Source organism: Syngnathus floridae, chromosome 12 (genome assembly GCF_059516105.1).
Source record: "Syngnathus floridae isolate MCC-2025c chromosome 12, RoL_Sflo_1.0, whole genome shotgun sequence".
NCBI lineage: Eukaryota > Metazoa > Chordata > Actinopteri > Syngnathiformes > Syngnathidae > Syngnathus > Syngnathus floridae.
Genome location: NC_142424.1, coordinates 2,430,011 through 2,445,136, shown reverse-complemented (window position 1 = coordinate 2,445,136; position 15,126 = coordinate 2,430,011). Strand labels below are relative to the sequence as shown.

At 39.2% G+C, this 15,126-nt stretch overlaps 2 long non-coding RNA genes across 2 annotated transcripts in view; one reads left to right on the top strand and one right to left on the bottom strand.

Annotated features, from left to right (window-relative positions):
- Nucleotides 1–991: 991 nt before the first annotated feature.
- Nucleotides 992–14,620, bottom strand: LOC148389462 (uncharacterized). Its single transcript, XR_015861720.1, has 6 exons — nucleotides 14,069–14,620; nucleotides 13,444–13,571; nucleotides 3,188–3,305; nucleotides 2,876–2,933; nucleotides 2,586–2,680; nucleotides 992–1,742 (listed from the first exon to the last, which is right to left on the bottom strand). It is a non-coding gene; the product is annotated as an uncharacterized LOC148389462 (long non-coding RNA).
- Nucleotides 14,413–15,126, top strand: part of LOC148389461 (uncharacterized) — a 28,867-nt gene continuing 28,153 nt past the window's right edge. The window contains exon 1 of the long non-coding RNA XR_015861721.1: nucleotides 14,413–14,650. This is a non-coding gene — a long non-coding RNA (uncharacterized LOC148389461). The remainder of the gene's footprint in view (nucleotides 14,651–15,126) is intronic.

Genomic DNA, 15,126 nt, shown 5'->3' with positions numbered 1-15,126 from the left:
ATAATGCCTCGCCCACATACAAAGTCTAAAATTGAATTCCTCCATTGTTTCCATTAACCTCTATCACAATCAAGCTAAGATGTTTGGAACATGAAGGTTAACGGATCTTAGTTGCACACAAACAAGTATGTTATACTATAAACTTTTTTTTAAAAGGAACCAAAATCACCGAATTTAACGAGATTATATAAGCACAAAATTAACTGACTCGAGTGTGATAGAAATAAAAGAGTGGCCTTATGTGACGGCAGCTGAGCACGAAACATTAGACGGGATGATGTCTCATTACTGTAGCGAAGACCGATTTTCAGCTCGAGAAGTGCCAAACAGATGAACTGCCCCAGGATTAGTGCCTCTTAAGATCTCAGTTCTGTATGTTGTCCAACATTGGCAGGCGATGTTCCCTCATGCGATCATGACACTCGGTGGTCCAATTGCTGCGGGTGGGCTGTGTTACAGTCATTGTAGCGTTCATTAAAACAGTAATAGCTACACTTTTACAAGAAGACGAAAAAACGTGGGTAAGCTGACAAAACAGCGGAATCAGAAATCAAGGCGTAAATGTGTTTGGACGGATGAGCAAGAAAAAAAGTGGACAACTGTTAGGAGAGCAGTGCCAAAGCATCTCGAGCTGCATGATGGTCCAAGTCATGAAGATGTCTAAATAAGTTTCATCTCATTACTTGGTTGTCTATCAAAGCAAGAAGGAACTCCAATAAGATTTCTCCAATGTTTGCTACATGCGTTTGGCTAAGATGAGAGAGCTAAGAGGTAGGCATGTGTGTATGGCAGTGCCTTGCCATCTGCCAACTGCCCATGGGGTCTCAAGCGGACAGAAGCTCACATGGGGGATGCACGGAGTCCCCCAGTTCAGGTCTGAAATTGAACACAAATTATTGCTGTCTCAGGTCAGATATTTAACATAATTTACGGTTTTAATTTTATACAAATTATTGCTCTGTCAGCTAAGAAAATAAATTTCTAATAGTAATAATAAAAAGCATGAGGAAACAAGTAAAGGTTCCCGAGGATCTCGCCATTTAATAGAGATTTATATAATATGATATGATAAGGGTCCATAAAACAACAGATCAATGAGGTCAAATGACTGCACTTTCTTATCTGCTTCGCTTTTACCTTTTTGTGCTGCCTACTCCCATTTTATTAAATCTAAAATGAGATTAGGCCAACTGATTGGTTGAAGATTATCAGCAAATGCAATCACGCTTGTCAGCTCACATTGTGTTCTGACAGAGCTGAAGCATCTTCAAGGACATTGCATATGGACTGTTTTGACGTATATAGCGCTGTTGCATACCGTATTGGCCCGAAAATAAGACAAGTTTTGTTTCATTGAAATAAAACTTAAAAAGTGGGGGGCGTCTTACATTCAAGGTCTAGAGACAAAGGCTTGAGTCTTGAAAAAGAGGGGGTCGTCTTATAATCGGGGTCATTTTATATTCTGGCCAATACGGTAATTTGATATCTGAAAAATCATATCCTTATTAATTGTCCTCCAAAACGGTGAATTTAATGACAAACCTTTGGTCGACTTTTGGAGCTTCTAACCAAAGTAATTCCCTCATGTTAATTTTTCATTCACCGTTCTTTGTTTTGGTGACCTTTGTAAAATGTTCACAGTGAATATACAAGTACGTCTCTAGTTTCTCCCCGTCGTCCATTTTCTAGGGGCCTTCGGGACCGGTAGCTTGAGGCTTGTAACTTTTTTAAAGAGCATTCACCTGTGAAAAAGTCAGAGGCATCCAAGGTTGGAGCCAGAAGGCATAAGGGTAGATACAAACACACATGAACACACTTCTGCACGTACACGCATCGCCATACACAGTATATTGCATCATTTCTATATTTCAAAGATTTATGAACATCCTGTACCTTTTCCGTATTATAAACACTTCATATTAGGGCTATCAAATATTTTTTGATTGTTGTCAAATCCTTCCTTGCATAATATACAAAAAAAAAGTATATATACCGTATTTTCCGCACTATAAGGCGCACCGGATTATAAGGCGCACCTTCAATGAATGGCTCATTTTAAAACTTTGTCCATATATAAGTCCATATATTTGGACACGCCTACTGTAGTGGCTCAATATTGGTCCATATACAAGGCGCACCGGATTACAAGGCGCACTGTCGGCTTTTGAGAAAATTGGAGGTTTTTAGGTGCGCCTTATAGTGCGGAAAATATGGAAAATATATATATATATATATATATATCAAGGCTCTGGAGAGAGTCTCTCATGTGACTCGGCATGTTTAGTCAACTACTCAACTTGTTACATGGCCGTTGCTGCCTCTTTTCACCAGTATTTGTTACTTATTTAACTATTTTCCTTCATCCTGCTCTATCTGGCTTTATCGTCCCCCTATTTTTGGCATCTCACATTCCAGGCACGTTGGTCTCAGCACAATGTAAATTATTCAGCCTGGCTTGCCAGGGGCTGGGAGCGAATCATAAATCGCAGATGGTCCCAGGCTATTTCATACGGGCGACCGTGGCTAAACAGCAATGCACAGAATCATTTGAAAGCCACACAAATATAGGATTTCATTACTCGTACCTTCGTCAGACGGCATTTCATTTCTGTTGTATTCAAATGTGCACTGTGGGCTTGCAGCTTGAGACAAATGCGATACCGCTGACATTTGGCTGTGCCTTGAAGAAAAAGAAAATTGAGTTCAATTAAGTTCTGCAAAAGGTGTATGTATACATAAAATATAAAATGCTCGAAGGACGCTAATCTGGTGTTTTGGTGTTTGGCACAGATGCCAGAGCAAGGAAGAGCTCAGTAGGACAGCGTCCACGTTTTGTGAGGCAGTTTGCAGTTTAATTACACACTGTGGGAGTCACCTTCTGAAGACCTCTAAGTCCACAAGCTTCAGCCGAGGACACGAGGTTGAGGTTTCCGCTGTGCACAAAGAAGGTTTGGGGACACACGCAGATGTTGAGTCAAACAAATGCTCATTAGTATTTGAGTGATATGCAAACATTGTTTGTGGATGTTTAGATGATAAATGAATGGTCATTTTATTCAGGAATCAAAAACATATACTTAATGAGAATTTGTTACCAAAAATGAATCAATTTTTTCATGCCAAGCAATAAGAAACAACATCAGTATTCCAGAGAAATACTTCAACGTGTACAGTATGTTTTGCTGACCTGGATCCAGATGCATTTTCACCATGTAAACAACTTTCATTGAGGTGAAGAAAGTGCAGAATTCTCCCGTCTTCTCTCCATCCACCGATCAATATCCAATCATGCATCCAGAGTGTGGCTATACGACAAAAGAAAGAAAAAAAAAAAGTCAACAAAAATCCGTTGGAACTGAAACAGACTGAGTAACAGTTATGTCCAAGCGTGGAAACAAAAATATCTATATATTTTAAATGTTGGAAATAATTAATGAATTAATAAAATGATTTTAAAATGTTAATATATTTGTTTAATATTGTTGAATATTTTAATATACTGGACCCTCGACTAATATGTCTTTACAAATCCGTTGGAACTGAAACAGACTGAGTTCCAGTGATGACCAAGCGAGAAAATTTTAAATATTTTTATATATTTTAAATGTTAGAATCATTAATAAATGAATACAATAATTTTAAAATGTTAATATATTTATTTCATATTTTTTAAGATTTTAATATACTGGACCCTCGACTAATATGTTTTTACAAATATTTGATTATTACCGAGTCAAGTCAAACAATTAGCATTCACTCAAAGTCACAGTTAGGGATTTGAAACTTTCTGTGATTCAAAACTGCCCAACACGAAACAATTCCAAAGTGTCATTTCCGTAATAATCCAGACCAACATGCAATATGTAACGTAACGCCTCCATTTACAACACGGATTCTTTTAACGTGGATAAGAGGTCTTGAACAACAGCTTTCCACATAAATCCCATCTTGATGGGTTTGCCTCTGTGAAAGTCGGGAAGATAAAAAAGAAAAAGATAATCTCCGTGTCTCCGTGCCGCATAAAGTATGGAGGGATGGGGTGAGGAAAAAGGGGAGAATAAACATTGAAAATGAGAGCGTGAGAAGGAAATAGGCTGAGAGAGAGATTCAATTCTTGCCTTCCCCTCAGTGTCAGTGGGTTCTACTGTATATGCAATTGTGTGCCTCTTTCAAAGGCCATGCCGTGTTTGTGTGTGCATGCTGATGATTTTGACAGCCGAGCTGTATCAGCAGAAACAAGGCCGATAAATTACAATGCTTTAAGATGCCCGCTGCAACTTTTGCCTGATAATATCTCGGCTGAGCTTCCATAAAAAAAAAAAATAAAAAGCCACTTCACTTCAACATCCATCCCATTATATGTTGATATTTTTCAAAAAGGATTGTAGTCACAAAAATACGGTAACCTATATTATGCATCGTGCTCATTAGCAAATTTCCTGAAATACAAAACCTGGCCATCCAATAAAACCTAATCTCTGAGACTAAAAGTAGGGTTAAGAGCCCGCTGAGCCAATCCTTGTTGTGGCGATCACAACGTTGCAAGTCACCCAATAATACGCTTTAATGAGATTCGGACCAGCTTAAAGCTAAAGCGAAGCTCTCGCAGTTAGTGTTGCTTACTCCTTTCATCCAGCTGAGCTGACTAATGTGTTGATGAGGAAGCATGAATAGCACCGAGGCTTAATTTGGATTTAAATATGTTTAAAAATGGACCCTCCCAAAGTTATTTTTGGATTGCATTGAGAAGGTGATACCATTTCCACCTGGCTTCTTAAAGCAGGATAAATACACCTGCTGGCCTATTTCCATGGATGCTATCTTAACATTCATTTTCATTAAGTGCTGTCAGAAGCAGGCTGGAGACTAATCACCTCCCCTGAGTGGTGACCCGCTTATGGTACAGGTAAGGGTTAAAGGAAATCTTACACGTAACAGCACAACAAGCACTTTAGAAAATGGATGGAATCAAATCAAATCATTCAACCATCTCCTTTTTTATGTATTATTTGATTCATTATCATTAAAAGAGAAATTTACAGCAGTGTCCGCAACTATTTGTTTGGCCTTGAGTTCTACCTTTGACTTGTTGTTTTTTTTTAGGTATTTTTAAAATTGATTGAAAACTCCGACCCCATCAAGTTTCTTCATAATTGAATTTGAATATCCTCCGAAGGACAGTCCACATGATGCCATTTTTTTTCCTTCAGTCATTCAAAATGAAACCGCCGTGACACAGTTATGCAAGTTTATTTTCTAAAAGAAACTGCGGGACATTAAACCTGATAGAAAAGATAATCCACCGACTGGAAATGAAATACAGTCCGGATGTTTGCTTTCCAGCTACACATGTGATATTCCATTCAAACACGGACTGTTTAAAATCACGAAAATCCGACAGGCCCGTGACCAGAAGATTTATGGGGCGAGAACAGAGAGCCTTGTCTAGCAATAACGGAAGGTTCATATTTGAATGTGATGAATTTTAAACATGCCTAGCTCAATATTTTTCTTAACGATTAACATTTTAGGGACTTGGAAGTGTCTTTGAAAGTGATGATCATGAATGTAAACAGGAACTTAATACCTCGCATCTGCGTACTGAATGTTTTCGACGAGCAGCTCCGTATTTCAGCGTAATGGAATCTGTATATTATTTTGAAACACAAAATAAAAAGCCGAAGAGCGAGAGAGAGAGAGAGAGAGAGAGAGAGAGTGCAAGAAATGCTCAAGAAGCCAGTGAGGGGCAAGCAAGCAGCAGCTGTTTCACACCCAAGAGGGTAAACAGCATTTGTAGGGCATGAAATTGATTCAAAGCTTTTTGATGGGGAAATAGAGGAAAAGGAAGAAGTAAGAAACACTTATCCAAAGCCACACCGGCTCAAAGTTCATTCCCAGCGACGGTAATTGAAACGGGGAGAAGCCTATAGAAGACATCTATGTCGCCCCCAAGACTGTTTAATGGAGAAATAAGGTGCTCCCAGCAGGCATCGCACATCTGACACCACGCCGGAGGCAAACTGCGTGTCAGAACAGATCAAATGGGAAATTTCCAGACTTATACCAAATTGGCAGTCCGCAAAAAAAAAAAAAATCTAATCAGAGGAAAAGCATATCGCGCCCAAGACTGACTTGGAATGTCCCAACATTTATGGAAGCCACCCTCTGTGCCAAAAGTAGTTTGAAAAATATTACTTTGCAATGTTCACCCAAGCAAGGCATCGAAATGTACTGTAAGTTCTTTTTGGCCTCTCACCTTGTGTGGCTCTTAAAAGAAATGCTGTGCAAAAGCAGTTTCCTTAAGTAAAAAGATGTCTCAAGCAGGAAAATTCTGAGCATGCCAAACATGCATTCACACACACATACACACACGAGCACAGATGGGTGCGTTGTAAATCATTGGCCTCTCTCTGGACTATTAAGATATGGAAAGCTCCACATGGGATTTATACAGTCAATCTATTTTACTGTTCTTTGGTCTCAGCGCTGCCATCAGGTTTGTTCTTTAAGTGCCTTATCTGTTAAATGCAGCTGGAATGGGCCATGTATTCAGCTTCTAATATGAATATGGCCATAGAATGACTATAAGTCAACATCGTGTTTACCGCATATGAATTGTAAGCTCACGCTTAATGGTGTCATTTTTTTTCAATTAATACATAACACTTGTAGTTGATAATAGAACCATAGAAATCATATTTATATTCGAAAATAAGACTTGAAAGTAAACAAAAGTTTTCACAGTTTATTGCGCCGAGTCGTCGCATTCCGACGTTCTACTAACTCCGAGAAAGCTTCAGCTCAGTGATAGCAGCGATGAATTGTAAATTTTCTGATCCCACACTTTTGAAAATTAGCTGAATAAATAGAAGCGCACAAAAGCGAGCGTTGCATGTCAATGAGTCGTCTAGACGATCGCTTTAATGTGTCTTAATGTATTACGATTTTTCTTTTCTTGCAATGGAAAAACAATTTTGGATTTGTTTGGTGCAAAATCTGTAAAAGCATTTTGCAAATATGACACTCTCTGCATGTTTTTCCATTTTAATGAGTAGTGCTGCAATTCTAACCTTGGAAATAAAAATCTTTACAAATATGACAGTTTACAATTGTATCCTGGTGGTTCATGTGATGGCTGGTGTCTGGGTGTGAGTGTAAAGAGGAATATCCATTCACCGCACCTCGTGCCCCATGACTCAACGACGTCCAGTGTCAAGACGTTGCCTTCCGGGCCCGATGTCAACAGCAGATACGGGGGAATGGATGTGACACGCCAGCATCATACACCTCCCACTCCCAACATGCTTCTCTCTGCCATCGTATCCATTCCTATGCATAATGCACACTACTGGATGCCATGTTTTTATGCTGGCCGAGATACAGTTCTTTTTCATAAACAGTCTCGGATATTTCTCCTTGCAATTTCAATCTCAAATAGATGTTTATTGTGACGAAGCACAAAACAATACGTGCCAACACTAAAGCCTGTCCTAGTTACATTTGCCAAAGAATGTAATCCCCCTTTCCAATGCTGATGCATGCTAGTGGGTTTCCATTTCCAACTCCTAAGCCTGCTGATAGCATTTTCCTGTTTCAGTGTTATAATGTAATATGACAACAATTATTGGTGTTGCCAACAATTGTCCGAAGACTAATACCGGCCCGTCTATTCAATAGTTGCACTGCACTGCAACTTGTTCTGTCAAATAAGGCCACTGTCGTTGTGAAATGCAACCGCCGCCTACCAGTAGCAGGTCTTGACACCAGACACTTCCCAAGTACCAGATAACCTGACGTGAACTTTGAGCCAAGACTCCATATGTGAACCGTATATCCGCTCCACTGCACTAATGATCTCTTCCGAACTACAGCATGGGCAAGACGGTCAAGTCCAAATAGCTCGATAGAAAGTGTCGACAGTCTTGACGTTAACGACGTCTGACAAAGAACATGCAGTCTTAGGTGGAATAGTTTTGCTCATCAATGTAGCCATGACGATGCATGTGATGTGCGTGGGTGGACTGTGTGTTAGCGGCGCCGATGCACACCTCGTTAGTTTCTCAGAATCGCTTGGTGCTACTGCTCAGACATGCTGAGGCTACACAGAAATTATTCGTTATATTATATTATATTATATTATATTATGTTATGTTATGTTATGTTATATTTATTTATTTCATATTTATTTACTTTTATTTATTTTATGTATTATTTTTATTTTTTTCATTTATATTATATTATATTATATTATATTATATTATATTATATTATATTATATTATATTATATTATATTATATATTATTCGTTATTTCTTTCAGTCAAATACTAAAATACATAATAAAAAAATAAATTATATATATATATATATATATATATATAATATATATATATATATATAGTATTTCCACTCCGTATCTTTTTGGAGTCTTGAGTTTGCAGCTTTGTGAATTAAAGCCAGAATTGAATGCAATAAAGTGAAATTTGACTAACAAATAAAGGCAATGTTGAGCTTCATTTCTAATTGCCTTTGCAGCCAAAGTGCTTCCGTCGCTGTTGTACTTAGACCAACCAAAGACATTAAAGTCCCTAAATGGAGAAGGATGGGAGAGTTGTTCATGTGTATTAAGTCTGCTTGGCTTGATTCGCAGAATTGTGCTCCGCAGCAGCCTGCAGGAATGGTGTGGCATGAAGCTGAGTCAATGTGAAATGTGGGCACAAGCTGTGGGCGAGATCCGCTTCCTCTTCCTCCATTGAGCTGACAGGCGGACGGGAAGGCCTCCGCACGCCAGGCCGTCACTAACTCAAGATGGCAGCTACAGTCAGAAGAGCTGGCATCCAATGATAACGTGTCTGAGGAGGTCATTGCTGGTGACAAGAGAGCAAAACATCTGTTTGTAGGAGCTATGAGAATACCTTGTCGACTTTTCTGCATGATGGACCTTTGTCTGGTGACATCAGAATGTAACTTTGTGACCTTCTTGCCTCGGGAACCGCATAGAAAAGATTGATGAGTTTCAACTTTTGACATCAGGTCTGAAGCATAAATTAACAACAAAGTCATTTTAAAGTAAGACAGGCTGGAGACCTGGCTCTTCCGTTACCCTTGTGCGGCACCAAGCTGTCTTTTGTATTAAAGCGGCGATCCCCCACCTGTGCACCGCCAACTGTTCTACCTCGTTCTCAAAAGGTTACCGTTCATACCGTGTGATCCTCGTGATTACGTATTTCCAATTGGGATTAAAACCTGTGAGTCGTCACGCTGCCTTTCAGCAAATTAGAGAAAACCGACTGAATAAATCAATCAAAATCAATAAAACCAAATATGAAAATATATAAAAGAATAAAAACACAAATACAAAAAATATATTAAATAATATATAAATCTGAATAACAATAACTCTGATGGAGCAACTACAACAGATTAGTCAAATGTTTTATTTTTTTAGACCTATAAAACTCCCAAGTACTTTTCAACAAAAACGAGGTTGGCTCAAATTTGAATTCCATTAAAGCAAAACGTTGTGTCTGAAATTAGCCATTCAAGAAAATTGGACTCAGGATTTGAAGTCAGAACATCCAATTTCCAGGAGTGTGCCATGGCGATGGAAAGCAACGGGAGGTCTGGGAAAGAAAAAAGCCCAAGACACGGCATATGTGCTCAGCGGGGATAATCTTCCTCTTCTTTCCTCGTTTTTGATTCCTGCTCGTTCTCTCAGTCAAATGCGTGCCCTCCACTTTGCTCTACAGACAATCATAAAAGGAGGAGGAGGCCAGACGGCAACAGTTTTATCAGTGTTGTGCTGACTTGACTGAACTCTGCCTCTGAGGCTGATGAGGAGGAATGGCCTAGCGTAGGACCTGACTGGGTGCATCCATAGCTGTCATCATCTGAATCCAGGACTGCTGAGTCAGCCTCTTCGGCCCCCCTACATGGATAGGAAATGACCTGTCTGCGCTTGTCTGACACCCTCTCAGTCTACAGCGGAACCACTCAGCCTGGCAAAAACAAAACCAAGCTCAAGACCTGTCAGCAAACCTTGATTTATGCTCTTGAATATAATGTGGGCTATGAGTCTTGCTTTATACCCAGACACATTCATGTTTATGAAAGCGGCCTTAAGAGAATAGCTGCAGAATATTTAAATAAATGTAAAAATGCTGACTCTATTTCAAGGCATATAAAAGTGCTGCGGTCCAACTTCCAGCATTTTGAAAGCAGCCTTTAAAAGATCAATGTTGATATTGACAAAAGCTTTTGTAGGCCCTTAGCAATCGGACTACAAAATTGCTTCCAGTCTACTCTATCAGAGCTCCATTGATCTTCAAATTTTGTCATGGCTTCCCTTCATTGCATGCTTAATGTGCCTGAAGTCGTTCACTTTGACCCAAATGTTCTTTAAAAAAAATATAAACATGGATATTTAATATTAAAAAATAAATATAAAAATTTAAAATAAATAAAAAATATATTATATAACAAAAATAGAATAAAATATGGCTATCTAGATATATATTTATTGTAAGCACTGCTCTTATCCCAGCACTCCAACTTGCTTCCTGCCTGCTTGAGCCTTGACTTCTCTATAGCCAAACCTCTTAGCAGCTTAGAAGGTTTAGCATTTCACGTGGGTGTTATCCAAAGCTCCACCTACTTATCCCAATTACAGCCACACACCTAAAGTTCATCTCCAATTGAGCATGGCATCCATAAATAGGAACGCTGCATTGAAAAATTGTGTGCTTTTTTTTTTTTGTTTAAGAAAACCCTTTTCAAATATTTACCATCATTCATATTAATATTACAAGTCACTAGAGTTTTATGTTAGTTGAGTGGTGTTCTTTTCTCGCAAAACAGAACTGCTGAGGATTCTCCGAATATGGAATGGCTTTGTGAAAATGACAAGGCGGTGATTTATTGTTTATTGCGGAGAAGAGAATACGGTACATGCTCAAAAAATGAATAGCGTTTGAGAAGTGGAGAGGTCTGCAACAAAAGGTGGCGAACGACAAAACGTGGGTGGCAACATTTCAATGAAAGCAAAACCAAGTGCAAATCCTTTCTCCCCACCCGCTCACTTTGAAAGAAAAACAAAATGAGAAGCTGCCAGGCACTTTATTCAAAAGATGGAGTAACTGCCTCAACTATCACCTAATGATCTAACAGAGTAGCGATGCCAAGATTCAGTCAGAACGGAACTTGGGCTGAATGATTTTTGCGTATGGATGGAAATGTTGAAGTGCCAATTGGAGTAAAAATATTTGATTAGTGAATACGTTCAAAAGGACATATTATTAGGCTAATTGCTACGAGGATAGCATTTTTTCTCTCTCATACCACATATTGAGTTATATATTCAAAAATATATAATTTTATTATGTCAGCACTTCTGGTTTTTGAGATATTTAATTTTTGGGGTTTTAAGTTTGACCTAAACAAGCTGGAAAAAAAAAAAAACACTTGTTACCTTAATTCATAAATACAACAAAATATATTATTGCATATAATATAAAATAATATATAGAATATATTATTATCACACATTATATTATAGAGAAGATGTGACATTATCTAGAAAAAAATATTGGTATATTTGTTTAAAAAAAACGGTTGGCCAATAATAACACTGCATGTAAATTTCTCTACAGAGTCAACATTTTTCTGTGCCAGATCATCTTGAATATTAAACCATCAAAACAAAGTAGCTGTGAGCTTCTGATTCACAAGCTACTGCAGTGCAGCCATGAGTCACATCTGCTCCAACCGTCACCAACTGCAAACCGTTGATGCAGGACAAGAACAACACATCCCCATCCCTCCATGTTGTGTTATTTTATAAACTTCAGATGATATATTGAGAGGTAGAAAAACAAATAAAATCATTCCCCTATTACGCTTAAGATAAAAAACGTCCCCTGAATTCATAATAACAAGTACTCAGGGCCTTCAAGCGTCGCTAATGGTGCGAGATGAAAGTGACTCGTGAAAACTTTGCATGCTCGTACATCGATTCACGTCGACTTTTTGATCCATAGTGCCTTCATCTCATCAGTAGGGCTGCGCCTGTGGAAGCCTGCGCTTCCATCTGGTGTGGGCCTCCGAGCTGGCTGCTACCTTGGAGCCGTGGGGTAAAAGAAGACAGGTGGCAAGCTTATTCGCCTCTATCATCTTCTCTGTGTGTATATGTGTGTGTATATGAATCTTTCAATGTATATGGTGTGTTTGAGAACTTCCAGTCCTGCTACGCCATTCTTTTTTTTTCTCCCCCTGAAGCATAATGCAGTTCCCAGCCTTGATACTCTCCTGGAGAGAATCCTTAGGGATCCTTTGTAGCTCCATCATCATGGCTATCTTGATGTCATCTTTAAAAACCTTGATGATGACTTTGAGGAAAGACGGGGGGAAATGGAAAAAAAAATCAAACTGAGACAGTTTGGGTAGGTGGATAGGTTGATCCAGCGCAGCAGTTTCTGCTTGATATGGAGCTGTGAGTTGCACAGGACGTTGTGAGCTGCTGGCTTGTAGCAATGTGATGTCCTGTCACAATTTTTGCCTCATTCACTGAAGCAAAATTGATACGAAAGGATTTTTTTCTGTAGGATGAAAGCAAAATAAAGTTCTTTGTAGCTTGGTTTTGATGATCTCCAACATTCATTGTTTTTTCTCAAGGTGTGCCTTCTAATCATTTCCACCTTTATGTATGAAAGTTGAATGACTTATTTCCTGTGCTGATTTGTTTTCCCTTTTGGAACCCGATTGCATCGTATATCTGGAAATCTCCCAAAAAAATAGTACAGTTCAGTGAGACTGCACCTTATAACCCGGAAAATACGGTACTGTATATCTTTTATGAAAAGAGTCTTGAAACTTTCCAGACACAAGTCATATTTCTTTTTTGGCCGCAAAATGACGTGTTGAACTTCCGCCTAGACTCTTGGGAAGGTTAAACTAGTTCAAGCACCTCAGAAAGTGCTCACGAGAAGCCTGGGTAGCCTTATTTGCCTGGCCTATTTGCTGTATATTGTTTGCCGTTGCAAACAGACTGCATGATTAGGCGGGTGGGAAAAAAAAAAAAGATCCTGATTAAAATGGCATAGTTCAGCCCGACTCTGTCTGGAAAAATGCAGCGTTGAAGTTTACATGAGAGGTGCAGCGAATATTCAGTGTATGAAGTGACTGCAGCAAAATTGAGGACTATGATTTATGAATCATTTGATTGCCGTTTGAGTATGCTATCCATATTTATGGCCAGCTGACAGCGCTCCTTAACGTCTGTATATTCAGCACAAACGTAAATCAGATCCTGTCATGTTATTGAATATTGACAGTATGAAAAGCGAAAGGCGGAAACCTCTTCCTGAACTGTGATTCAACGACTGCACAAAAAAATGACAAATAGTCGGGCCCTTTTGAAATTAAGTAATTTTCAAAATTTGTATTTTACCTGTATCGTTGCACTGCCTCCAAATGAGTCAAACTATTCTCAACGTGACAGATGTTCTTATTCGTCCGATTTCTTTCCTCTCGGCATCTGGGAGGACGTCGGGTAAGGGTGGACAGAGTTGTGAAGGTCTGAAGTCACAGTGGAGGGGAAAGGAGCAGATGGTAAGAATTTACGGTTTATTTCGGGAGAGTTGGGTCTTTACGGCTCATATACTGACTTAATTATGATACAGCGGGGAGAGTGAACTCCTGCAAGAGGGATTTAAAGAGACAGGGAAATCTTCTTGAAGGAGAAAGCAGAACCAAATGAGGGCCAAAAGGTATCTCCAAAATCGACTCTTAGCATGTTAGCCATCTTATGGCCATGTTGGACTTAAGTAGTAAGAAGCATGAATCAGACCTAAATCTGAAATCTGCTTTACAACAATCCAACTAAAAGTGTCAGGCTTGGTCCTCAATATAATGCAAATGAAAAGGTGTTATTGGATTTAACTCAAGGCTCCACTAAAGCGGTGCTGTCTCTTGTATCTTTGTTTTGTTTTTACCAGACACTTGAGGCAGGAGGCAATAAATACAGCAATCTCGTTTTATCCGGGCGATGTATTATTGCTTTAAAGGGTAAGTACCTTGTACCATCAGTTCTCCAAGCTGCCCGACGGGGAAGCAAAAAGAAAAAGATGCTGTGAGGAAAAGGCCAGATGCTTGCAGCTGCCAAAATTTTGTCGTCTCATGCACACACGCAAATGCAATTAGCACCTCAGATGGCCCATTTGATCATAACCTGGTCCCCTTGGTGTTTTCGTGATGGCGACTCATCTTTTATCCCTCCCTCCCCACCCAGCTTTGCTCCACAGCCAGTCTGTGTGTTTTCATAGTGGAAATTTTCTTCACCGTGTAGTAAATTCAACCTAATATTGATACTGAAAATATCAACTGCAAAAATGTTCAATGCTAAATGTATTACAAATAACTCCAAGACCCTAGAAATAAATTAAGTTGGCAATTTCCTAACCTGGCGCCATCCTTCTGGTCTAGCTGCACCAAAATATCCAGTTAATTGTCATGAACAGGTGTGCTGCAAGAAGCTCCGCCCACCAATGATGGCCAAGGTAATTTCACAAACAAAAAATGTCAGCATAGATAGAGAACATTTGGAGTATGGGGCTTTTCTTGGTGAAGACATCCGAAAGCCACTCCACTGCCTCAAGGTAAGTCTGTTCTTGACACTAGACCCCCCTCCCCGCCCCTCCTTCTTTTTTATCCTCCAGTCAGTGACTCATAGGAACATAAAAAATATGCTATTTGGCTTGCCAGTGGGCACAATCAGAGATGGTACACAGTGGATCCCTAAATTTCCCCCCCCTCCCCAACACAAAGCGGAGTGCACATAGTGTGGCCTCTGGTCTCTCTCGCCTCTCCAATTTAAGATGAGCTAAATCTGCTGAGCCAGTCTGCCCAAAACAATTACCAACAATAAAACAAAGTGGCTGCTCAAGGGGAAAAAAATGGGAAAGTGAAAATAAAAGATACCAAAGATCATTTGATTTTAAAGGATGTAATTCGATTTTTGGATTGATTAAAAGAACATGTTTAGTGGCTACTAATATTTGCTTGCTATGAAAAGGTTTGTAAAACACACAACATAATTTCACATAATTAGTGATTGACTTGACATTCTGTAAAC